The sequence below is a fragment of the Notamacropus eugenii genome, chromosome 6 (assembly GCF_028372415.1).
Source record: "Notamacropus eugenii isolate mMacEug1 chromosome 6, mMacEug1.pri_v2, whole genome shotgun sequence".
Taxonomy (NCBI): Eukaryota; Metazoa; Chordata; class Mammalia; order Diprotodontia; family Macropodidae; genus Notamacropus; species Notamacropus eugenii.
Window position 1 is genome coordinate 162787063 of NC_092877.1, and position 26092 is coordinate 162813154.

General features: G+C 34.4%; 1 protein-coding gene across 1 annotated transcript in view; it reads right to left on the minus strand.

Annotated features, from left to right (window-relative positions):
• FSTL5 (follistatin like 5) overlaps window positions 1–24467 on the minus strand; it is a 1060999-nt gene extending 1036532 nt beyond the window's left edge. Inside the window, exon 1 of the mRNA XM_072621397.1 lies at window positions 23903–24467. The gene's annotated coding sequence lies outside the window, so the exon portion shown is untranslated. The remainder of the gene's footprint in view (window positions 1–23902) is intronic.
• Window positions 24468–26092: the final 1625 nt, after the last annotated feature.

A 26092-nucleotide genomic window follows, 5' to 3' on the forward strand; every position in this document is an offset into this window, starting at 1 on the left:
TGGCAGATATTATTAATGGAGCTGCAGTTCATACTCTGCATTTAAAAATACCCTACCTACTAAATGTGAATAAAGATATTTTTATTTCATATTACCTACTACAAAGAGCTCTTGTGAAAAATGAATGGGACAATAAAATTAAGGTATTTTGAAAGCATAAGGAGCTATCTCAATGTATACTTGTATTTTTCACTTAAACTAACAGTAGGACAGTATCTATTTTTCATCAAATTGCCATCATCACATCATCTGTTAGCCTGGACTCTTTGTCAATTATTATTACCCAAGGTTGCAAAAAATTACAATGTGTCAAAAGATTTAACAAATCAATATACTTAAATAGCTCAAGTGAATTTCAAGTGGTTTAAGGAGAACATGGGATAAACATATGGATAAAAAAACTGTAAATGTATCAAGCATTGCTAATTCTTATGGAATTATAGCTTTTAACCTTTCTGCATCTTTGGATTTACTTCTAGTAACTATGTTATGTGAGTGGAACCTAAAATACCAGTGCCATCCTTCAAAGGCTGCCAAGACAGCTCTTAGGAATGAAATTGGTTGAAAATGTTCATTTAGTTCATGAGAGATGTAGCATGTTGTCACAGAAAAAGTTCAATGCTGGGTAAAGATTAACATGGAAAAGTGGGAAGAGCTGTGGACCTCAGATTATATCTTATCTCTGATACTTACTCTACATGGATCTTGTAAAACCTTTTAACCTTTTTGAACCTCAGTTTCTCCATCTATTAAATGAGGAGATTGGGATAGATTATCTATACATCTTTGACCTTAAATCATTCTCCTTGCTCTACCACTATACTATAGTTAGACCCAAGACAAGTTATTTAACTTTTGAGGGTCTCATACTCTGCATCATGGAATAACACATTACTAGAACTGGAAAATGTCTTAGAAATTCAAACTTTCTATTAAGATGGATGAAGAAACTAATGCTCAGAGAGGATATGTGACTTGTACAACAGAAGATTTGGGTCAGAGGCAAGATTTGAACCCAAGACCTCTGTCTCCCAAACTAGGATGATTTTTACAATACCATAGTACTTTTTGTAAAATATTAAAGACAATGTAGCATAGTGAGTATATTGAATTGGAGTCAGAAGATTTTGATTCAAATTCTGACCCAGACTCTAAACCTCAGTTTACTCAACCATAAAATCAAGATGATAATAATTTGTCCTGCCTATATAAAAACTTTTTGATGTCCCTTAGTAACACTTTTATCCATTAGAGGTTGTTGCTGTTCTCCATTCTCAAAGATGACCAATGACATCATGAGGTGATGTCTTGACTGAAGTGAGAATTGGGTTCAAGTGAAGCAGAACTCACTCTCTCCTCCAGAGTCATAAAAATCCAGTGGCAAAACAAAAGTCAAGATGACTGGTGATGGTCCAGGACGTGGTGGATGACCTTGGTCTTTCTAAATTAAGATCTTTTCCAGACCTCAGTTTGTCCTATGGAGGAATCACCAAGGAGGAATTCTATTCTGGATATGATTCTCAATGATGGGAGGTATTTTCTGGTGAGGAACCATTGGATGATTTTACGCTTAATCCTATAATTTGTGATAGAAGACAGGAAAAAGCTAGGTACAGTCTGGGATCTACCCTAGATTTGAGGAAAGTAGATTATAGTGGGTTCAGAGAAAAGATAGGTGGTATTCTGTGAATTAAAGTGCTTCAAGGTAACTCAAACCAAGAAGACTGGGAGTTGTTCAAGTATAAAATTCTGAAGATATAAAGGCAACTATTTCAATGAAGAGTATGGGATGAGTGGGATGAAAATTGTTTTAAGAGAATAATACAGGCATGTGGGGACCTCATCAACATAGATTTAAAAAGATAAATGTTCAGAAGATAAAAGCAAAGCCAGATAACAGATTTTTTTTGAAATGATACTAAATCATGGGAAAGAAATGTCAGAGTTGCTAGAGTTCTGAGTGAGCTAGGATAGGTGAAAGAATCTCAGACAACAAAAGTATTTTTGTTATATTTGGAGAATCATTTTATAAGCATTTATTAAGTATTTATTAAGGCAATTATGTGTCAGGCACTGTGCTAAGTGTTGGGGATACAAAAGAGGCCAAAGACAGTTTCTACCAACAAGGAGCTTACAAACATAATGAAGAAAAAAAGTATCATTAAAGAAGGGATAAGATCTTTTTTAGGGATGGAAGGGATGATGATAACTGACAAAAGAAGAGGCAGAGTTGCTCAATATATTTTTTTTGGTTTCTTTGTTTTATCAACAAATTACAGGATCTTTACACTTTAGATGACAGGACAAAAGTATCCAGCAGAGAGCTGATACACAAGATTAAAGATAGTAAGACAGTACATAACTACTCTTCATGAATTCAAATCAACTAGTCCAGATGGACTGCATCCTCAAGTCCTAAAGGAAGTGACTGATGTGACTGCTTAAATATTGTCAGTAATATTTGAAAAAGCATGGAAAACAGGAGAGGTTACACAATACTGAAGGAGTACAAATGTCATCCAACTGTTTGAAAAGAATGAAAAAAACCATCTTCATGCTATACTCCATGACCTTGATGTTATATAGTGAGAAAATTCTAGAAAAGACAATTGCTTCTGGATATCTAGAAAGGAAATCATTACTTACAAAGAACCAGTATGACTTCATTAAGATCAAATCATGCAGGACCAATCTCATTTCCTTCTTGTAAAAAATAGGATCACTAAAACATAATTCTGTGGATTTTACCTACATAATAAGAAATCTTTTGATAAATTTCCTGGTACTATTATTGTGGGGGGAAATGGAAAAATATATTAGATGATAGTACAATTAAATTAAAACCTATTTGGACTGCTAGACTCAAAGAGTAATTGTTGATAGTTCAGTGTCTATGCTGGAGGAGGTTTCAAATTGAATTTTTGTGAGATCTTTACATGGGTATATGCTGTTTAACATTTCTGTCATAGTTTGCTCATCAGATCTGCAGATGACATAAAGCTGGGAGGGATACTTAACACACTAGATGATGGGGTCAGGATCCAAATGGTACATGATAGACTAGAACATTAGACTGAATTTAAAGAGATGAAAATTCATTATCAAGACATATAAAATCACCTGCACAAGTACCAGATAGGGAAGGATAGACAGATATTGTTCTGAAAAGAATCTGGGAATTTTGATAGCCTTCAGTCTCAATAGGATTCAGCAGTATAGTGTGGCAGGCAAAAGAAGCTAATACAAACATTTACATCTGTACAAAAAATGGAATGAATTGTCTTGCAAAATTATGGTCTCATCCTCTTTAAAGGTCTTCAAGCAGATGTTGGACTTGTCGAATGTGTTACAACAGGGATTTCTTCATTACAACTTGGATTAAATGGACATAGGGACCTTTTTTATTCTTAAATTCTAAGTATTATATCTTGTTGTGAGGAAAGCTTTTCATAATCTTTAAAATACTATGCAAACACAAATTGGTGTTACTATTATTATACTTGTTGCCATTGTTCTAAAACCTCTAGAGTTCTAATGTCTAGTCTGACTAAAAAATACTATGTAGGTTCAGTCATTTGCTTCTATAGAGTCAGCATTGGACTTGATCATAATAAAATGCTTTTATCTGGATGAATTAAAATGAAGATATATAGATTTTTTTACTTAGAAAAAGCTAAATACTGTGTAACCACTGAGCCAATCCCAATTCCAACAGTCTGGCCATCAATTTATAAGTACTGATGAAAAAAAGATGTTTAAGATTTAATGCTGAAAGGGCTTATTTTTAAGATATAATTTTAGACACTCTATAAATGGAGAGGGAAAATGTGAAGCTTACTCTCATCACATTTGACCCAAGGAAGGAATAAAATGCACACTCATTTTGGTATGAAAACCCATCTTACAATACAGGAAAGTGCGGGAAAAGGGGATAAGCAGGGTGGGGGGAACAATGGCAGGGAGGGCAATGGGAGGAGGGAGCAATTAGAAGTCAGCACTCTTGGGGAGGGATAGGATCAAAAGAGAGAATAGAAGCAAGGGGGGGGAAGGATAGGATGGAGGGAAATATAGTTAGTCTTACACAACACGACTATTATGGAAGTCATTTGCAAAACTACACAGATATGGCCTATATTGAATTACTTGCTTTCCCAAAGGGAATGGGTGGGGAGGGAGGGATGAAGAGAAGTTGGAACTCAAAGTTTTAGGAACAACTGTTGAGTATTGTTCTTGCAACTAGGAAATAAGAAATACAGGTAATAGGGTATAAAAATTTATCTTGCCCTTCAGGACAAAAGAGAAGATGGGGATAAGGGAAAGGAGGGATGTCAGAAGGGAGGACAGATTGATGATAGGGGTAATTAGAATGCTTGGCGTTTTGGGGTGGGGGGAGGGGAGAAATGGGGAGAAAATTTGGAACCCAAAATTTTATGGAAATGAATGTTGAAAACTTAAATAAATAAATTTAAATACAAATGTATATATATATATATATATATATATATAAATGATATTACTTTTTTTGTCTTTCTCCCAAGTAAGTGACTATTTTTAAGGTCAAAAAGTGTCACTAGGTTGCTAAGTGGAGCAGTAAAGTGCTGGACCTGAAGTCAGGAAAACCCATATTCCTGAGTTCAAATATGGCCTCAGACTCTGAGTAGCTATGTGACCCTGGGAAAGTCATTTAACCTTGTTTGCCTCACTTTCCTCATGAGTAAAATGAGCTAGAGAATGAAATGGCAAACTACTCCAGTACTTTTCCCAAGGAAATCTCAAATGGGATCACAGAGAGCTGGACATGACTAAAATGACAGAATAAGAAGTGTCATTATTTTATTGACTGTTTAGACAAAATATATACTTAGAGGTTCAAAAGATAAAATTGTGAGTAGGAATAGTGTATTTTCCACCCAAAGGATTACCCCTAAGAGCTCTGAATAGAACCATGTGACACTTCTTTTTTGAGAAAAATAGACCTGCTAGCTTGAGAACACATTAAGGGAGCAAAATCTAAGAGTGAATTAGTATGTACACACCCCTGAGAGAAGGGATATATCATGTTATATTGTGGAGGTAGCCATGTATCACTCATCAATGATATCCACACAGAGATGGAGAGCTGCCTACATAAAGTCACAGAGGTCAAAGATGAATAGTGTTGATGAGGAACAGCAAGTAGCTAGAAAACTTTGACATATTTAACAGGAATAATCTGAAATAAGTTTGAAAAAATAGGATACAACCTACTGCAAAGGCTCTCAAAATGGTCCCCGAGGAGTAGGGGGCATTATATTTTAACCTTGAACCTTAGAGAGCCTCTGAAGATTCTCAAGTAGAAGTGTGATATGGATTGATTTGTGCTTTAACAATATTTTTTGGCAGCTGCATGGAAGACTAATTGGAGAGCAGAGACACTGAGAGTAGGGAGACTAATTAGGAGGGTGTAGTACTCATCCAAACTGGAGGCAATGAGGACCTGAATAAGAGTGGTGGCTCTGTGAACAAAAAGACAGAGGCAGAAAGGAGACAGATCATGGAGACAGAATTGCAATTTGACGGTAGAGTGAATATGAAGAATGAGGGAGAGGGAAAAGCTAAAGATAATTGTCATGTTGTGAACATGTCCAGCCATGAGCATGGTGGTACCCAGACAGGAATACAAACTTTCCAACTGAAACCAGATGATGTAGAGTTAAAAACAACAGAAAACAAAAAGCTATCCTTGCTTGAAACCTATAAAGAGGCATATTTTCTCAGCACTGAGAGAAAATTCTATTCATGCTATAGTCAAACAAGTTTGAAAATAAAGACTGGCATGCCTGAAGGTGAAGTGAATGTGACTATTAAACCAAAGCATTGTCCACTTACTGCAAATATGAAATATTCAATAGGCTCACCACTAATGAGAATGGAATACACTGTGCAGGATCATTAAATTAAATTAATGCCAACCCCTCCATCAAACAGAAACAAAAATAGTATGGTCGTAGAAATATAAATGGCAGACAAATAGTTTTCCAATTTGATTTCCCTATGAGCGTTTGAAGATAAAATAGGCTTAGGTGACTTCTTTTGTGGCACCCAAGATAAAATTTTTTGAAACTTTAGGAAGGCAGAATGCAAGAAACTACACAGAATATGGAACTAAAAGTGTAAATTATATATTTCAATATATTTGGCAAGCTCCTCATTCAACCTTGCATTTAAAGACCTTTCACAATAGGCTCTAACTTACTTTTCCTGGTTTATTTCTCATTATTTCTTTTCATTTTATCTGTCTTCTAGTCAAATTAGTCTACATTCTGCTTGTATTCTATAACCTCTTTCTCTGCTTTTACACAAGTTATATCTCATGCCTGGAATGCAGACCCTCCTCTGCTTTTCGTTTTAAAAGTCCTTAGCTTCTAGGAAATCTCAGTTTAGGCATCACTGCTTACTTGAAACCTTTACTGACTGCTTCTTTCTATCTCTGAAACAGCACCAAGAACAAACATCATGTTAAAGGTTGGGGATACAATGGGGAAAAAAAGTCCCTGCCCTCAAGGAACTCACATTCTAAAAATTAAATTGCAAATATTTGAAATATATCTCTGATGTCACTGCACACATATAGATGTTCATATTATTGGTAATCCAATTGGTAAGCCAATAAATAACAACAGCATTATATATGGAATGATGTATCGATGACAACTCCAAATTGCCAGTATGTCCACATACACCATATGTTCTACAAACTGTACTAGTGCAGAAAATACTCATAGGATCAATTTCATATGGACAGATATATTTGGTTCTGAAGTTTTCATCATGTGAAAGGGAAAAAAAATCTACTAAGTTCTAGGTACTGTGAGAATTGAACAACTATGGTAAAAAGATGTTAAGTCAACAATAGTTTTAAAATATGAAATTCCTTCTCAAGGACACCACTGTTTAGCATTTGATGAACAGGAAAGAAAGCTTTCCTCCCAATCCCCAACTTGCTTCCCACAATTCCCATGACATTCGAAGGAAATTTGAAAGTGTAAACATAAAGAAAATTGGAGAGATTATCCTAGTATCAGAGCTTTTAAATTGCATTTCTAAAGCTGCAGAAACAAAGCAAAGTCAAATTGCCTGACATAGTCATCTATTTCAAAATTGTAAGACAGATATACGTTTCTCTTGTCTGGATATAAATAACCAAAAAGATCTCACCTTCTGTACAGTATTGTCTGAGGATAGAGGCTCTGAGTCCTTTGGGAAAGGGTAGAGGGGTGGAGCTAAGAGTATTACAAGAGAATAAAGAATTTTCAGTGGTGAGAACAGTTAAGTTACTGTTTTAGCCAGAAAAATCGGAATGGATGGTCCCTCTACTCCAGATAATTTAAGGTGTCAATATGATTGGTGGTGGTCACTTGCACACTTGTAAGGTTTGTTTTGTCTGAATGTTTTATTTTGAGCATGTCTAGTCAGTTGGTCAACATTTATTGAGCAGCCTTGAACAGCCACTTCTGTGCTTGACACTTGAGGGAAGAAACAAAAGAAAGTACTGCTTCATATACAGGGTTATATCAGATGTATAATCATTATTAAAATACCAGAATCCCTAAATCTCAGAATGTCAACTTAAGGGGTTCTTAAAAAGCATCTTGTGCTATTATATAGTTCAGAAAACTGACATTCAGAGAGGTTAAATAAAGCAAAACAAAACAAAATAAAAAAAACCTTATCAAGTTGTTCAAAACCATCTTTATCTTCAGAAATTTTCCTGAAAAGGGAATCATATTAGAAGGTAATACTAAGATATGCTTCTAAACCTTTCTTGGACTTCCCCTTCTGTTTTTTAAATAGTTATAATCCTCACTGAGATGTTCAGCAAAACATATATAATTAATGATGTGTTCAGTCCTGTTCTAGCTGTTTTCACAGCTGGGCACACAGCAGTACTGCAGTCATTTTCAATTAAGTCATAATACTTGCCCATAGACAGAGAAGCAAAATGAAGGACAGACAGGCTTTTGACTTACCCCAAACCTCAAGAAAAATGGGCAAAACAGGTCATTTTTGCCAAAAAGGAAAATATTTAGTCAGAGATGTTTAGACAATTCTTTTTTATGATTGATAAAAATGTTTCATAGTTATGTAGTTAGGAAGGATTTTTAATTTGGCCTTTCTCTTCTATATTCTTTTGTAAGCTGACTTAATTAAGCTTTTCAAAGATACATGCACACACACACACACACACACACACACACACACACACCAGATAAACACAGGAAAAGAATTTAGGCAATCAAAATGACCACATTTCCTCAACCTTTTCCAAAGTACTTCTTTTTATTTTAATCCAGTCAGTTGTGTTAAATAACAAAGGTTATATATGAGGGAATTTAATAAATGGACTCTCATTAACCGTATTTCTTTTTTTTTTCTCTTTTCCTTTAAGCCCTTCCATGATATCACCCTCTCTGCGAAAGGAGGGCATTTAAATTACTGCACTAATCCAACCATGCAGTTTTTCAAGCATGTGCACAAAACAAAAAGCAGTCAGTTTTTCTTGTTATTGTTTGATTTTGTTTTTTCTTCCATTCTCTATCAATGCCTGAGCATCTGGGATAAATATATTTGATGATACAACTTGCTAAATTAGAAGCATGAGAGGATAGAGGCTTGCAAACACTAAAGTTTTCAAGAAAAATAAAAGTAACTCATTCTTGAAGTTGTCCAGAATTTTAAATTGTTTAAATAGACAACATAATTCACGAAGACCACTGGCTTCATTTCATAAAATTCATTTCTTATCTTAAATGATATTATAGCATTAGTTGAAATGTTTAAGCAAAACAAATGACTTGGATCTTTACAACTTTGGTTGTTAAGTCATTGGGATAAAAGGTTAGATTTTCACATATGATATAGAGAGAATGCATTGTTGCCTTATATCAGTAACTTCCCCCCAATAAAAACAAAACAAGGGCCTTTGTTTTTTGTTTCATATTATCTAGTGGATTCAAACACTGACATTTTTTTTTCTAAATGAGATTTGTTGGATATAGTGTGAAATGATAATTCCTTTAGTCAATGATATCAAATACGACTGCTTTACTTGTATAAACTTGCCAGTGTTTGCTATTATTAATTGTTGTCAGTATTCAAATGGTGAAGAAAATTGATGGGCTGTGACAGCAGAATCATTTAGCTAGTATGAATTTCTCTAAGCAAACACACAAATCAGGTTACACTTAAATGTTGCATGGCAAGTCATGTCATACCATGTTATCCAGGAAAAACAATAATAGATTAGGTAATTCAAATAAGAAATGTAAATGGATTTCAAATAGTTTCCAAATCACTTTTTATAGTAGTGAATAAATTAGAAAGAGGACAGACCTTTTTTTTAGTTTGATTATTAGTTTCCCACTAAATAAAACTTAGATCCAAAGTGCATTAAGCAAAATTGACCTTTCAGCAGAATTATATATGTAGTCCTTGGTGTTTATGAAAGTTAATATCTCAGTCAAAATGCCCCTAAATTCCTTAAGGGAATTTGTACTAAATTCCAGAAACATGGTATAAACTATTTGGGTTGTAAAAAGTAATCAAGGAAAGCAATCAATCCAGAAGGAAAAAAAAATACTTTAGAGTTTCATTTTTCAGATATGGGATCAGACCTGTAATTGAATTGGAATGAGGTACACCCATTAAGGAAGTTTACCTTCTTTGAAATTTATCATTTTAGGAAGTTTCATGAGGCATTGAGAGAGTAAGTGACTTGCCTAGTACTACCAACACAGTCAGTATGGATCAGAGGTTGGGAATATTCTGTAAGAATTTCACAAAACTGATGCCTAATTTTAGTATTACTCATCTATAATGTCTAAGTCTAGTACCCAATTTATTCTCCCCTTCATTACAAACATATGAACATCAGTGAGTCCTCAGTATCTGAAGTTTATTGCTAAGAATCTTTCTAGGTAAAATTGACTTAGTCAGGTCAGTTCTTAATTGTTTAATTATGTTATGGGGAAAAACAACAAAAATCAGATGCTATAATATATGAAAATGATCACTTTTTTTTCAAACTGTGAAATTTATCTTCCAAAAAAGGGAAAGGAATAAATCATTCTTTGAAATTCTCTCCCCTATCATGTTTGCACCCTAGATTCTCTGATTTTCTTCAGTTCTTGGCTAATGCCCCTCTTTCTTTCCTGATCTCCTTTAATGCTAGTATCTTACTGCTGAAATTACTTCCACTTTATCCTGTATATATCTGATTTGTACACAGTTGCTTGCATTTTCTCCTCCATTAGACAATGAGATCCTTGAGATTTTATTTATTTATTAATTTGCTTTTCTTTGACACAGTGCCTGGCACCTAGTAGGTAGGCAATAAATGATTGTTACTTGACTTGATTTGTCATTACTTCACATTGTATTTGCATTTCCTAGATCATGTGGATTCAGCCAAATAAATGTTGCACGCAAACTATTTTTTCCTTTTTGTGAAAACTGTACCTTATTAAAGACATGAATTTTAATATTGCATTAGCATGTGAACTTTTTAAAGAAAGGAGATAATTTTTATAAAAACATTTTAAAGGATCTTCCAACAGCAAGAAAGTAAAGAAATTCTTGGAAAACACAAGATAAATAATATAGAGAAAAATTCTGATTATGTTAACACATCTTATATATTTAGAGAGTAGTGAAAATGTTATTGAAGGAATAGAATACTGGACTCAGATGTAGCAGAGATGTGAATTCAAATCTCACCCAAGAAGCTTACATGCTAGATAAGCATAAGCCTCAGTTTCTCATCTATAAAATTGATATAATAGCATCTGCAGTATTTACCTCATATAGGGTGTTGTGTAATTCAGTGTATGAGAGTGGGGGTGAGGAGATAGTATGAGTATAATTTTTTTTTGCCTTCAAAAAAATTGCAACTCTGACTGTCATTTCTATCTCACCTATATTGGTAACTCAAACTCTATACACTGGGTCTTTCAGCTCAAATAGATGAGTTTTCAGTTTAGCTTAGTGAGTCACAGCTTCTACCCTCAAACTTCCTGGTCTATTCTGTGCAATGTTGCTGCTTCATTTGTACTTCCCCCCTTTGTCTGCTTCTCTTTTCTTCTTTGTGACAAGATGATTTCTTAGGATACTACCAGTTGTAAGTCTATGTTGATATGATTATTATTTTATAGGTAGACATGAGTAGATTGAGAATATAGACCAAAATCAATTAAGAAATAAGGTGTACTAATGGAGAGGAGAGCATCACTAATGGATTTTTTTGAGGATCTGTTATGATGGAAAAATATATATGAAACATTTTTCTTATTTCACTATGCATACCCTATTAAATTAAGAAGATTCAATGGTAAATCAAAAAGATCAGATAGGAAAGAAGCTCTTGCAGTAATATAGGTATGAAGTGTGAGAGACTTGGAGTAGGGTAGAGGAAGTGGAAATTAGGGACAAATTCTCCAAAGAGAAAATTGATAGGATTTGGTGGCTCACTGGATATAAGGTATGAAGGAATGAGATAAGTCAAATTTAAATAACAAGTTTTGAGGTTGTGTAAACAGGGAAAAGGTGGCATATGAGAGAAAGAAAATTGGACTAGATGGCCTCTAAGATGAGTTTTAACTCCATAATTCTAACGTTTTATAGTTCTGATCACCAATAAAGGCACTAGCTTGGGGGAAAAATAATCAATCCAGAAAAGAACATATAGAGTTTTGATGATAGCAGTTAGCAGAAGGAAATTCTATGAAGCCAGGAGTTCATGAACTATAGATTTGGAAATAATAGCAGGATTAATACCTGAATTAAAAAGAAGTGAGAAATATGAGGGAGAATGAGAATATAGGAACAAAACAGTAGGCTGAAGATTGAGCTCAGAAATTTGTCTATATTTGGAGGGAAGAAAGAAGAGGTTCAAAATAATAAGAAAGTGTTGACATTTTGTAACTACATTTGAGACGTTTTAAATTAAGTTTTGTTTTGTGGGAACTAAAATTGTTCAAATTGCAATAAAATGAATTGAGGCAGAGCTCTCTTAAAGGGGACCAGACCCCTTTTAAAAATGGGGCCTCACCTCTTCCTATGATCAGAAATGTCCCTTGTCTTCAGGTCTCAGTTTTATAATGCTTGATACCTAGATGGTATGGAAAAGGCAAAATAAAATACAGTCTCATTGGTTGTTAGATCTATATCTTGAACTTCCAGAAGAATCTTCAGTTCATTTTTATAGTCAATGACCAGTAGAGTATATCTAAATATGGGCACAGTTAATGGCCATTCATTGGTCTGTGTTGGGCAATAGACTTGTAGCTAGTTCCAGCAATGCAAAGACAAGGTTACACATTGGTCAAGTACTGTTGGTCAAGTGCCCATCGGTCTGTTTCCATAACAGAATGATAAGGATAGAGGGACAATCAAAAACACGTAGGGGACTTTCCACATCATTAGGCAATCTTTTCCACCTTGGGGTTGATAACCTACTCAGCAGAAAGAAAGGGAAGAGATTCTCTAGTTAATTTCCCATAGTTAAACAAATGAGCATCATAAAAAGCAAATGATTATATGTAAATAATTGATATGCAAGTATAATACCATTAATTACCAGTAATTACTACCCCATGCATTAACATTAAAATTATTAATACTGATTGGAATTAAATGGGAGTCTAATTAATCATTCCTGATAGTTTCTGATTTTAGTCTGTGAATCAGACTTTTCTAGACACTAGAATCAGATGCTAAACTCTATAGAAGGGAACTCAGAGGCCATTTAGTCAAATTCTCTCATTTTATAGATGGGGAAACTGAGGTCCAGAAAGGTTAAATGAATTGACTAAAATGATACAGGTAGTCAGTCATACAGCCAGAATTAATAAGTGCCTGATGTGAACACATGATCTCAAACTCCAAATCAGTACTATTTCCACCATACCATTCTTCCACTCTAGATTGATATTTAAAAAATGTAATCACTAATTAATATCTCAGAATCAAAAAATGCCTCCTGTGCAAACTTATGCAAATCTAAATCTGATCCTTGGAGTTTTGCCATAATCACGTACACAGGAGGAGCAGTAGCACCTTCAAAAACAGTAATAGAAACAAAGAAAATCATGGAAATACAGACTTTAAAAAGTGCTAGGTGCCATTTCTGGCCATCCATATTCTCCCTGCTTTTTCTTGGTGACACTTAAGGAGAAATCAACATGAATTAGGTGGCACACCAGACATGAAATTAAAGAGCCATGCTCTGCCTTTGAGAAGCTGGGTAGCACAAGGGATAGAATGCCTGGCTTTAAGTCAGGAAGATCCGTAGTATCTGTGTATGCTGGGCAAATCACTTAACCATGTGTGCCTCAGTTCCTCATCTATAAAATGAGCTAGAGAAAAAAATGGCAACAACTCTACTTTTGGATTCAACTCTATGTTTCTGAAAACTATAAACTTAGATAATCCCAATGGACCCAAGAACTACCAGCAGGGAGAAAAAAATCTATGTAAATTCCTTAATTTAGTAAATAAGCTGCCAATATAATGAATTGTGACTCTATATCCTAAAGCAGACATAATAGTAGTTAAAATTTTATAGTGCTTCCAGATTTTCACAGTATTTGACAAATATGACCTCATTTGTGCAATATAGGTATGGTGCCCATTTTACAAATGAAGAAAGTAAAGATCAGAGATTTTAAGTTAACGTACCATAGACTAGAGGGTCAGAGATTGAAAGTTGGAGAGAACCTTGGAGGTCACCTGCTGCAAAGTCTACAATTAATAGTAAAACAAATGAGGAGAAAGACCTTAGCTTGAAAGGACCAAAGTTTTCCATTTCATCTGGGGCCATTGCCAGTCATCCTGCCTCATGTCTTACCATTGTACTGTGATGACTCTGAAGGAAAAAGTAAGGCAGATTACTGCACAGCTCTGACCCACTTAGATCCAATTCTCTAGCAAGTTAAGACACCACCCTCCCGATGTCATTGTTCCTCTTAGAGAATGAAGTATGAACAACAATCTGATTATTTTGTGAAGGCAAGCTAGGCTATCTTTTACCTCAGTTCTTTCCTAGGTTATAAATACTAAATGGGTGTTACCTCAGACAAACTAAGACCTGGGAAAGACCTTAGCTTACAAAAGCCAAGGTCTCCTTGGATCCTCTTCAAAGGAGGACAAACACTAAAGCAAATGAGAATCAGAGAGCTTAGTATCTTGTTACCAATACATAATTATTAAGTATAGCAGGATTTAAACCCAGACCCCTAATAACTTCAAATCCAACACTTTATCTTATGTCACATTTCCTTTCCTTGTACACATACCTACTAGTACATCTAACTATTGATTTCTATATAAGATACCTTAAGTGTTTTCCTTATACCTTTAAGATTTCTGATAAAATACAATAATTGTGAATTTTTTAAAAATCTCCCAACTTTTAAAGAGCACACATTTATAATTAATTAATGGTAAAGAGGCAATACATTTATTGTCAAACTTTGTCCAAATTGGTGAAGCTGGAATATTTCATTGGGACATACAACTATAAGGGAAAACATATGGTCACAGATAGACATTATCAAAACACATACATACAAAGTCATGATTTGGCATGGCAAAAGAAAGACTAGAACAGAAATTGTTTTATAACAGCAGTCTAAGTATGTGCTAAAGCCAAGGGGTAGCATTCCCAAAGATATCAAGAGTGGAATACTAGATAGATGGCCAGATTGGGCTAAAACAGATAGCAACAGGCAAATATTTTGATAATATCATTAAGAATTATAACTAAGGCAGGAGTTAATAGAGCATCTGAATGCCAAATTTAAATTTATTTAAGGATCTATGGGAGGAGGATTTATTTACTAATCTGAACATTGTAACTGACCGTAAACTCCACGAGCATAGATACAATATTTTCTTTCTCTGTATACTACTATGCATAATACAATATCTTACAAATAGGGGCACAAAAAGTGTTATTTTTTAGTATTTGATGAATGAATAACAACTGTTATTGTAGAACTAAAAACATCTGTTCCTAGTATCTTTGGAAAATTATCTCTAAGGCAACTAAAAAAATCTGCTATACTTCTAAAAAAAGGAAATTTTGGCATATGTTTATCACTATTTCATATCTCCATCAGTGATCTATTTCTTAAGTCCTCTTCTGTTCCTCTCTCTGTCCCAGTGGTTTGTAGTATAAAAAGAATGTGCCTTTTGTTTTGCTTGTGTTAATCTACATTCCAATGTTTCACCATGGTTTCTCTTACTTTGTTTGGGTCCCAGCTAAAATATGCTTTCCACAGGAAGCCTTTCTTGAACCCTTTAAATCCCAGTGTCTTTTCTCTTTTATATTTTCCTCTGAATCTATCTTTTATATAGCTTATGTGTACATAGTTGTTTGAATGTTTTCTCCCCTTGTTGGATTGTAAGCTTCTGGAGAATAAGAACTATCATTGAACTTTCTGTGTCTTCAGCACACTGCCATATACATAGCAGGTACTTGACAAATATTTGTCTGAATTCTCCCTTCTGTTTCCTAGATTTGCTTATGAGATTATGTCCTCTTAATTTCCAGGGCTACATTACTCCACCTCTCTGTCTTACCTGCTCTTTTCCTTTTGAAAAAAGGTATAAACTTCAAGTACCTTACTCCAGTCTCGGCTTTTACTTCAAGTCTCAAAGCACTTATGCTCCTAGGGGTTAGTGTTCTCCCTACACCAAAAATGACTTTGCATTTGTGTGGTAAATATATTTTAAACTTAATTTAATCTGTGTACCTGCTGTTTTCTCCCAGAGGAATGTAAGCACCTTTAGATAAGAACTGGATTTTTTGTATAAACAGTATATCACATGCCCCTAGCATACAGTGGGTGCTCAATAAATGCTTCTTGACTTGAATTATCAATGAAAGGTTATGTTTTCATATCCGTAATTGTTAAATATATAATATTCCAATTGTGAAGTCAAATAACTAAATTTAGATCAAGTTTTTTTCCTTCTTTTTCATATTGTAGAGCACACATGCACACACATATAAATATGCAGACATGTTTCATTGAAAGTCTAATAATATCTTGTTACTGCATCAGCTAGAAAATTAAAATAAAAATTTGAATGAATCCTAGTCCCTTTAAACTTATTGTCCCTCTCAGATACCATATGATAAACTCTAAGTCCTAGTTTTAAAAATAAATCACTGTATAACTTCTCAGTGGCATAGAAAGAAATCTGTTGTGCTTTGTCTCACTTTGAAATGTTTTTCAGTATAATTGATTGTAGTCACAGCTGCATCAAAATTATTTCGCTAGTAGGTGGGGACTAAGAAATATGATGCAATGACATTTTTAATTATTAAATGCTATAATGATCAAAGTTTCTAAATCCCTGGTTACTTAACTTTCTTATATATATTTTTTTAAGACGAGATAGAGAGGCTCACAAATCTAACTAATGTTCCATTCCCCATTTATATATAATCTTATTATGATGGACAAACCAATCACAGTAATTAACTCAACTTTCCCTGGAAGAAATTTTCTATAATAACATTCCTCTATTAACATTCAATTGATAAATGTAGCAGATATAGACAGTCTTACTAACATCAAAATAAAATTGAAGATAATATTGCATATATTATGCTAATAAATATATTTCCTATTTAAAGAGCTTTTATAGAAAAAAAAAGCCATGAAATTGTGCTTCCAAGCTTTGCCTAATATATTCTAGGACTTCTGAAGTACTTTATTATACATGAATTGTTTTTTAAGGTCTTTTTAAAAGCTCTGCTGGGCACCAAATTCAAATGCAAATAAATGGTGAACTTCAACCCACTTCAATCAGTATTAGCTTTACTAGCCACCATTCATATTTAACCCTTCTAAATCAGTTGGTTACACCACATTTTCTAAATGATGGATATTTTAAATAAAAGATTAATTTAGGTACAAAGAAAAAAACTTCATAAGAACTGTATTGCATGATGCAGACTCAGAAGAAGCTTTTTTCATTTTTTCCAAAAAGAGATTAAATGATTATTTTAGCATAAATAATCATTTCTTGTAGTACTTTATAAGCATACAGAATATTCTCATCACAACAATCTGTGATATAAGTAGTTTGAGATTTATTATCCTCACTTTACAGGTGAGAAAATTGAGGTTCAGTGAGATAAATTGCCTTATGCCAGGACACATTGGTCATTGGCAGGCTCAACTTCAATATCAGCACTCATTCTATTATGCCATGCTGCTGCTCTATAATTAGTTGCTTAGATATAATGACTTGGTGGACTTATTCACATTAGGCTAAGAGAGTGCCAAGGGAAAACTTGCAAACAAGTATAATTCCCAGAGGTGAAATTTGGTAAGAAATTTAATTGGATGTCTAAATTATACTGTACAGAAGTGCTTGGATACAAGAAAACAGAATTCTAGTTCATAGTTCAATATTTATTATCCTCTTTTTGTTAGATACATAAGACAATAAAACTCTGTGAAGGTTATACGTAATGCGTTGAACTCTATTGTGACTAAGGTAAAAATAACTACTAGCAACCCACCAGCTATTTCCCAACAAAATAATAAACTACACTAATATAACACTTTAAAGTTTACAAAGTTCTTTCCTTCAGAACAGTTCCATAACTTAGTGCAAATGTCATTTATATCTGAAAAATGAAGTAACTGATTCTGAGAAAAGTTAGGACACATTGTAAGAAAATGAATTAATGTCAGAAGCTGGAATAAAACCTTTGCCTCCTGACTCTGGGTCCACAGAACTACATCTCCATCTCTGCATTTGAACTCTGCATTCCACATAGCAGAAATACTCTCCCTCCCTTACCGTTGTCTCAAATAGTCTTTCTATTCCTTTGAAGTGCAGCTCAGACACCAACTTCTGTATGAATCCTTTTTTGATTCCCTCAACTGATGGCACCCTTCCTTCCAAACAACTTTCTATTTAAGTACATTGAATAAAATTGTGTTAGCATTTTATTGAAGATATCTTGCATATTTTGTTGGTGTTCAGTTGTTTCTGTCATGTCCTATTCTGTCATGACCTAATTTGAGATTTTCTTGGCAAAGATACTGGAGTAATTTGCCATTTCCTTCCCCAGGTCATCTTGCAAATGAGAAAACTAAATTAAGTGACTTGTGCAGGGTGACACAGCTAGGAAGTCTGAGGCTACATTTGAACTCAGGTCTTCCTGACTCCAGACCCAGTGTTCTATCGAGTATGCCACCTAGCTACCCCTGATATATACATAGATATAAATGTATGTGTGTGTGTGTGTGTGAGAGAGAGAGAGAGAGAGAGAGAGAGAGAGAGAGAGAGAGAGAGAGAGAGACTTGCTACCCACTATTGATTGATTGCAGCAGACAGCCTCTCAAAAGCAAGAGAGGTGTCCTGCTAAATCAGGTGTCAGGCAGACTAAGGGTTAGTGGATATCAATAGTCCCTAGAAGGCAATCAAATATTTTCCCCATGATCTAAAATATAGACTTCCTTTGGGGCATCCTTAGAGGTGTGATTTGTCATAGATGAAAATTCTTCCTAGTAGATTCAATGGAGTTAGACCTATCTTAAGCTTATAAATTGAAAGATTCAATTCACTTTAATCAGACCAAAACATATTAAGCATCTGCTGTGTGCAGACATCTATAGATATATAAATTATTTCACCTTCTGAAAAGTAAGAGGCAGAAAGAGAAAAAGAGAGAGAGACACAAAGAGACAGAGAGACAATGAGAGGCAGAAAAAGAAGGATCCATGAAGGATCCATGATAGTTCCTTCCCAGGAATTTTTAAGCTTTGAAATGGAAGTTTGTTTTATCTGCCCTACTCATGTTCAGTTCAATTCAGATAATTAGCTTTGGGAACCTGGAGGCAATGTCTCAAATTTCTAAGTGCAATTTTGGTATTATGGACTCTTAAATAGTGTTTACCATACTACAGTATGACATTGGAATAAAATGAACAAAGAGAAGGCACCAGTAGGGAAATATTACCTTACTTGTCTTTTGCAAGGAAGATATGAAAGTAAAATCAATGGACTAAAAAAAGCGATCATTTCTAAACCTAGATTGTATTTGAAAGTCATAGACTAACTCTATTTTGAAACAGTCATGATATGGAGGAACATTCTCTGAATTGACATCCAAATGAACTGACTGAGCAACTCAATATTAGAGAAATATTTAATGTAACAGCAGAAGCTTCATTAAGTTAATATTAACTTCTTGCTTTTAAATTTAAAAAACCAAGAAGTTACAGGATGAAAGAGTTAAAAATGCTATTACACATGACACACTATGTTGACAAAAGGTAAATTCAACATACAATATTATGATTGGTGATTTCTATTGCAGTTTAGAAGAACTTATTTATCTAAGAACAATTCACTGAGTACCTAGCATGTGCAGGATACTATACTATAAGATATAATGGGGATACAAAAAAAAAAAAAAGAAATGCAAAACTCTCATCTTCCTGAGTGTTATGTATAGTAAAATGTGGTTAATTAGAACAGAGACATGCCTACCCTTCCCTCTCATCTTTTTGATTACCAGAATAATAGAATTTGACATTTTTTTCAGGATCAAATGAGTGATTTCTTGATTATATACAAGTGAGGTTTCCCTTTTCTGGATTATCTATGATTTTTTTAAAAATTCCAATCTGTTTACCCCCTGATATTTAGCATTGTTGTCTTCTGCCTCCTCTATCAAAATAGAACTGTATTCAAACTGGTTTTATTGCTAGCCTCAGTAAAACATAATAGGAAGGTAAAACATAATTGCTAGCCTCAGTAAAACACAATTCCTTAATAATGTAATAGACCATCTCTGATGTTGGAATTATTCAGTGTTCTAGACTATGCATTATTCTCACCTCCACTGCATGGATATTCATCACTGGTCTCCACAAAACACTGTGAACACAACCTCTCAATGTTTGTGCTAATGTTTAGTTATTGTACTTTGCCATGACTTAGATTGAAATGGAACACATTATGGTGAATATATTTTATGAAACACTATAAGAGTTGATGTATTAAAGGCATAATCTCATTAATTGTAATGATATCAAAGACTAAGATTATATAAAACTCAAAGGGACCAATTCACTTGCTGGAAATAATAAAGACGCCTGGAAAATAAGAGGAGTCCACAAGGGATACCACAACACAACTCTGCTTGATTAATACCCAAGGGCCACTGGAAGTGTTGAATCACAGGTAATTAAGGTTGTTTGGTAAAAATAAGAAGTTGAGATGTAGGTGCTACTGTAGAACCAACAGTAGTCAGAGTTTGCTGTTAATAATGTATACAAGTTCTTAGAATTTTGTCATATGTTAAATCCATGAAATATGCCTAATTTATCTTATTAGTGTGGTAGAAACAGGCAGAAATATAGGGGAACTATACTGCAACTCATGAACCCATTTAAATAATTGAACAATATGCTAATGATGGATCATCCAGTAATAAAAATACTTTAGTTAAAACTATTTCAATGTATTTCAGATTTAACAATCACAATAGTAAGTGATAAAAACTAACACTCATGTAGCATTTCAGGGTTTCCAAAGGCCTTTCCTTATGACAAACCTGTGAAATACTACAAATGAGTCATGATTATTGTTTTTGCATCAAGGGATCATAGGTTAGGAACTGGAAGGGAACTTAGTGACTATCAAGAGTAAACCTCTAATTTTGGTGATGGAGAAACTGTTGGCCTAAAGAGATAAAACAATTTGACCAAAATCACACAGGTGACAAATGTTGGAGCTGAGATTTGAACCTAGATCCTGTGATGTCAACTCCAATACATATTTTAATAATTCATTCTAATTAATAGAACAAAAAGAAATCAACTTGAAAAGAAATGAACACTAGAATTTCTATATAGTCTTTACAATGAGAAACTCAAAATATTTCATGAACTTTCAAATATTCACAGAAAGTATGTATGACTTGATCATATTAATAAGGAAAATAATTTAGACAAGAAAATTTCATTTCAAATTTGCCAGTGTCTCACTAGAGTCAGAACCAAAACTGATGAAAAACTGGAGTAGATAAGAATTATTTTGGAAAGTAGACATTTCATTGAAACAGCAGTATTCTCTGTATAAGTTCTGCCTTAATAATGAAATAAATTCCTTTAAGATATTAACTCATCAAATGCAACCTTATAAGCATTTACTGAGAAACCACATTGTAGAAATGTTTTAAGGGCTTGGGGAGATACTTGATCAAACAACACATGACTCCTCCCCTCATGGATCCTTTGATCTAGGAGGAGATGATAAAGATTCTGTGGTGATAAAAAGAATCTCGGAATTCTACATAACAACTTCTAACTCCAAAGTATATGTATTTCATATAAGAAAATTTATTTCTAATTAAGGTAGACAACCATTCATCCTGTCAAATGCAGCAAGGAAGAAATGCTGTGCCACAATATTTGAATGTCATTTAGAGTCCAAGAATTGGACATTTTACATTATGTATCAATGATGCAATATTTCCTCCATTCACCTGTGTGTTTAGGTATGTGAATCAATCCTCAACCTCTTCTTTTGTGAAGTAGTTGATAAAACAGAAAAATTCAGAGAGCAATGTAAAAGCTAGATTCAGAAATATGAAATTTATGAATGTATTTTAGTCTCAATTGCATCAACTCAAGCAGCATTCTTTGATTTTAATATTTCATCAACAATAACTTTGGGACAATATTGAACTTTGAATAAAGATTTGATGGCTTTAGAAGACCAAGATATCTGCTGATGTAAAAAGATGACAAGATATGTGACTAAGGATTCTCCATTTGAATAAAATAAATGAATTAATTAAACTTAGTTATATTATTTGATGATTTATGCAAAATTACCCCAAGGACATTTCTCACAGGTTTGATATAAAAATCACCATTGCAAAGTGATTTAAAGTTCCAAATGAGGACAACGAGTTTTACAAGTAAAGTTTCACAAAGTAGTAGAGTCTGTTTCAGTATAAATATGTACATGTTCAAAAATGAGGTTAAAAAATTCTGAATATATAAAGGTAAAGAAGCTTTCCCTTTTGCTTTAAATATAAACATCCAGGCCCACTCAGCCATTTCCCTCCTCTTTTCTTATTTGTGATTAAGCTATAATAATAATAACAGTAAAACCAAAACTTTAATACAAAGCAATTTGCATACTTTAATTATAACCAGCTAAATATGTTAGTACTTTCCTGAAAACTTTATGGAAATGTACACACATTGTGTATAGAAACCTAAATTTAAAATTTAGTTCCTACATCAATATCCAACTTCAGAAAAAAATCTCAAAGAACTTCAGCAAGGATGGTTGTCTGTACAGTTAACAAAAGAAAAAAAAGTCAGAAGAATTTTTAAAAAGTGACTCTAAGGTTAGAGCCATCTAACTCTGTCTAAACAATAATACAATTAGAACACAGGCTTCAAAAATGCCTTATAAATTCAGCAGAAATTAACTTTAACCCCAAATATTTCTGAAATGCTGAGAAAAGGAAGCATGAACAAGAGTTGAATAGACAGCTTACAGTTATATATTTTATACATAGAAAATAAATGTTCTCCAAAGATCAAAGGCAGAATTTTAATTATCAATCTTGTCAGAGTTTAAATTTAAGGTGTTTTTGTTTGTTTGCTTTACTCCTGTTTTATTTTCAATCATGCTCTATAGTTGATCTGTGGTAACTAAATTATAGATAGGTGATAAGTAGATCTGAATTCTGTTTCTGAGGCAAACCCATCTTTGCTCCCAAATAAAGCCATGAATAGCAATAAAAAATAGAGGGCTCTGGTTTAATACTGTCCTTATACTAGTTCTTGCTATTAGATGAAACTGTCAGTTCAGGGTTTTTCCTCATAGAAATTCCCTCTATACATACTCAGCACACACTGTCAAGTTACAAAAGGAACACATTTTCCATAGCAAATCCCCTAAGTGGAGATAAGCTCTGTATTGAGCATGCAAAAGGTTAAACACTGCTGAAATAGCGAGACATTTTTTTGAGCCCACGCTTCCTAGTTCCATTCAATTACCAGCAGCAGCAGTGACTATAATACAACCTAATACAGTATTATTAAATCAGAACTCCCCATTTACATTTCCTACTAGCCAAGGGAAAGGCCTGACATTCAACAGTCAATAGCAGAACAAACAACCTCCAACTCTCAAACACATATTGACCATGGAATAGGGACTCCTCAAGAGGTTAAGTTTCCCAAGTTTTTATTTGAATCTGCTGTATTACAGCACACCCCAAAGCACCTAGTCAAGTATACAAGGAATGCTCACCTCAGTTCCCTAGCTTTAAAACCTTTCAAGTTCTCATTTGCACTTTCCAGAAAGGTACTATATATCCAAGAGCTAATATTTATTAGACAGAAATTTGCCCACTGAAAATAAGTAACATTTAAAGGTGACATTTCTTTAGAACAACTTGTTGGTTGATTCATTTAATGTCTTTTGCTGACATTTTCTTCATTGCTTACCCAAGGCAGTGCTTGTGTCATGTGCTATGGTGGAAGTGGTGTTCGACAAATATTTTCATTTAAAAAGCAAGAGGCAACATGATGATACTAACTTTACAAATGCAGAAAGCCTTGAACTTCTCATTTTTCATTGTTTGATTAATGTCACTAGATCCTCTTACAACAGAAAAAATAATAATGCTTCTGCAGATAATAATGATGATCCCTAAATACTGTCCTCCCCAAATGTTCCCTCTGCAATCATCCAAGACTAGGATTAGTTCACAACTTTAGTTATTTTTTTTTATTTTGAAGCATATGTTCTGACTGTCCTCCCCACTTAATATAGTATTTTGCATTAAAATTTTTCTACTTACCTGATATTAGCAGTAATAAAAGTCCTCAAGGAAATATTTCTTGTTGTCGTCGCACCTAACGGTCGTGCATATATAAAACACAATTTAAAAAGAAAAAAAGCAACGGACCGTATCTGCTGGAAGAGAAAGGAGATTGAACCAGTTTGGTCGATAACTATGTAATTCCCTATGAAGCGCCTGAACGGGCTTCCAGGTGATGAACTGAGAAGTCCCCTAGGTCCTATACAATTTTCTTCCTTATCAAGTTGATGCGGGTGTGCTAGTGAGAGAGATTCTTCAAGGTTCAAGGGGTGGTGGAGGGCGTTGTCTCTGGGGCTCAGGAGCACCAGGAAGGTAGTACTTCCAGTGGCTCAGCACCAGCAGCTCCGTGGACAGCACCAGCTCCTCTCACCTCCAATTTGTCTCAGTCTCTGAACCAAGCTGGTTCTCCCCCCTCCCTTCTGTCCTAGAGCCGCTGCCACTCAACCCTGGACTGTCACGCCTCCTCCATCTGACGTATCTAATTTGCATACCAGCCCCCAAGAGGTGGGTGCCTCCGAGTTGACTGGGGTGCACTTTGGGTCAGCAGCTGCGGGTGACAGCCGAAGAAGTAATCTCCAGCCTTAGAGAGTGGGTGTGGATCCCGCTGGACTCTATGTCCCACTAGCATTCAGCCCTGTCCAAGTGTAATGTGTTCTGTGCAGGAGCCATTGCTGCCACGAAAGCTGCGGCTTCTTTGCACCCTGATGATCTCTGCGTGCATAGCACCAGTTCAAAGAGCTTCAATGTTTGCCTCAAAAAGGAGAGAACTATAGGGGATCAGTTCCAATCAAATTCCTGCTCTTTGTCTAGCTTAGTTCTCTGCAACCCTAGTCTCCTGTTTTCTTTTTCCCCGTTTCTTTCTTTTAAAAAAAAAATCTGGAAAAGGAAATATTTCCATCTCCCTCCCTGTTCCTTCCCGCTGGCTCATTGCTCTGCTTAAGAGTTTCATTGCCGCAGAACTCTGCCTCCTGGATAGAAAGTGGTTTAAAAGCTATGAGAAAGAAAAAAAATACTAAAGTTTAACAATACATGTGAGATATGTATTGTATGTAGGCATGAAGATATTGTTTAAGGAAAAGTGTAGATCTCTCCTGTTTTCCACTCCCCCCCTCTTGAACTGTGAAGGCTTATCTTTTCCCCTCAGATTCTAGATTCTATCTGATCTCCTAGGAGATCTGCCCCCTCGTTAACCTCATGATGATCTTGAGGGTGAAATATCAAAATAGTATTATTTTAAAGGGAATTTACATATTTCAGAGTAAAATAAAATTTGAAATATGCCAAAACCGACAACAACAAAACTGTTTGTTTCCAATCAACTCTCACAAAATTGTTAAGCTTCCTCCTCTCAGGTCCTAAAGGTCATATGATATTTATTATGATTAATACACAATTGCTTTCTAAAGAATGGTGCAGGAAAAAGCGTTTCATAATTCATATGAAATGGGCTATGAGGTAATCTCAGTAGATATTTGTTTTTGGTCCCAGTCCTAAGTTATGGGATGTTATCACATTGGGAAATAGACATGTCAAGTAAAACTGCACAGATGACTTTTACCTTGTTAATTAGTCCTATGAATGGATACAACCACCATCCACCATAAAGAGCCACTTTCAAAAATTTTTAAGAATAATTATTATTGTAATATTGGGTAATAATAATAGTGGGCATTTATATAGTATTTTAAGATTTGTTAAGTGCTATTCCTTCATATCATCTGATTTTCACAATAACCTTTGTGAGAGGTGCTGTTATAACTATTTCATGGATGAGCAAACTAAAACTCTTTTCATGTTAAATGACATGATTCGTGGCTAACAAGTGTTTGAAGCAGGTTATAAATCCAGGTTTTCCTAATTTCGAGGCTAGTGCTCTCCACCTGTGGAAGTACTTCATTATACCTGTATCCACAAACAAGTCATTTCATGTTTCTAAACCTTGATTTATTCATCTCTAAAGTTAAATTATTTCCAAGTTTCCTTCCAGGAATAATTTCTACCATTCTATGATTACCAATATTCATATCAGAATATGGTTGAAGAAGCTCAACTAAACAAATATAATCATAAAAAGTTGATCATCTGCAAATAACTTAAAAGAATTTTACAATGAACAAAGGTTTACAAATATGTCCATTTACGTCCACGGTAAGAACAGGGAATGGGCTT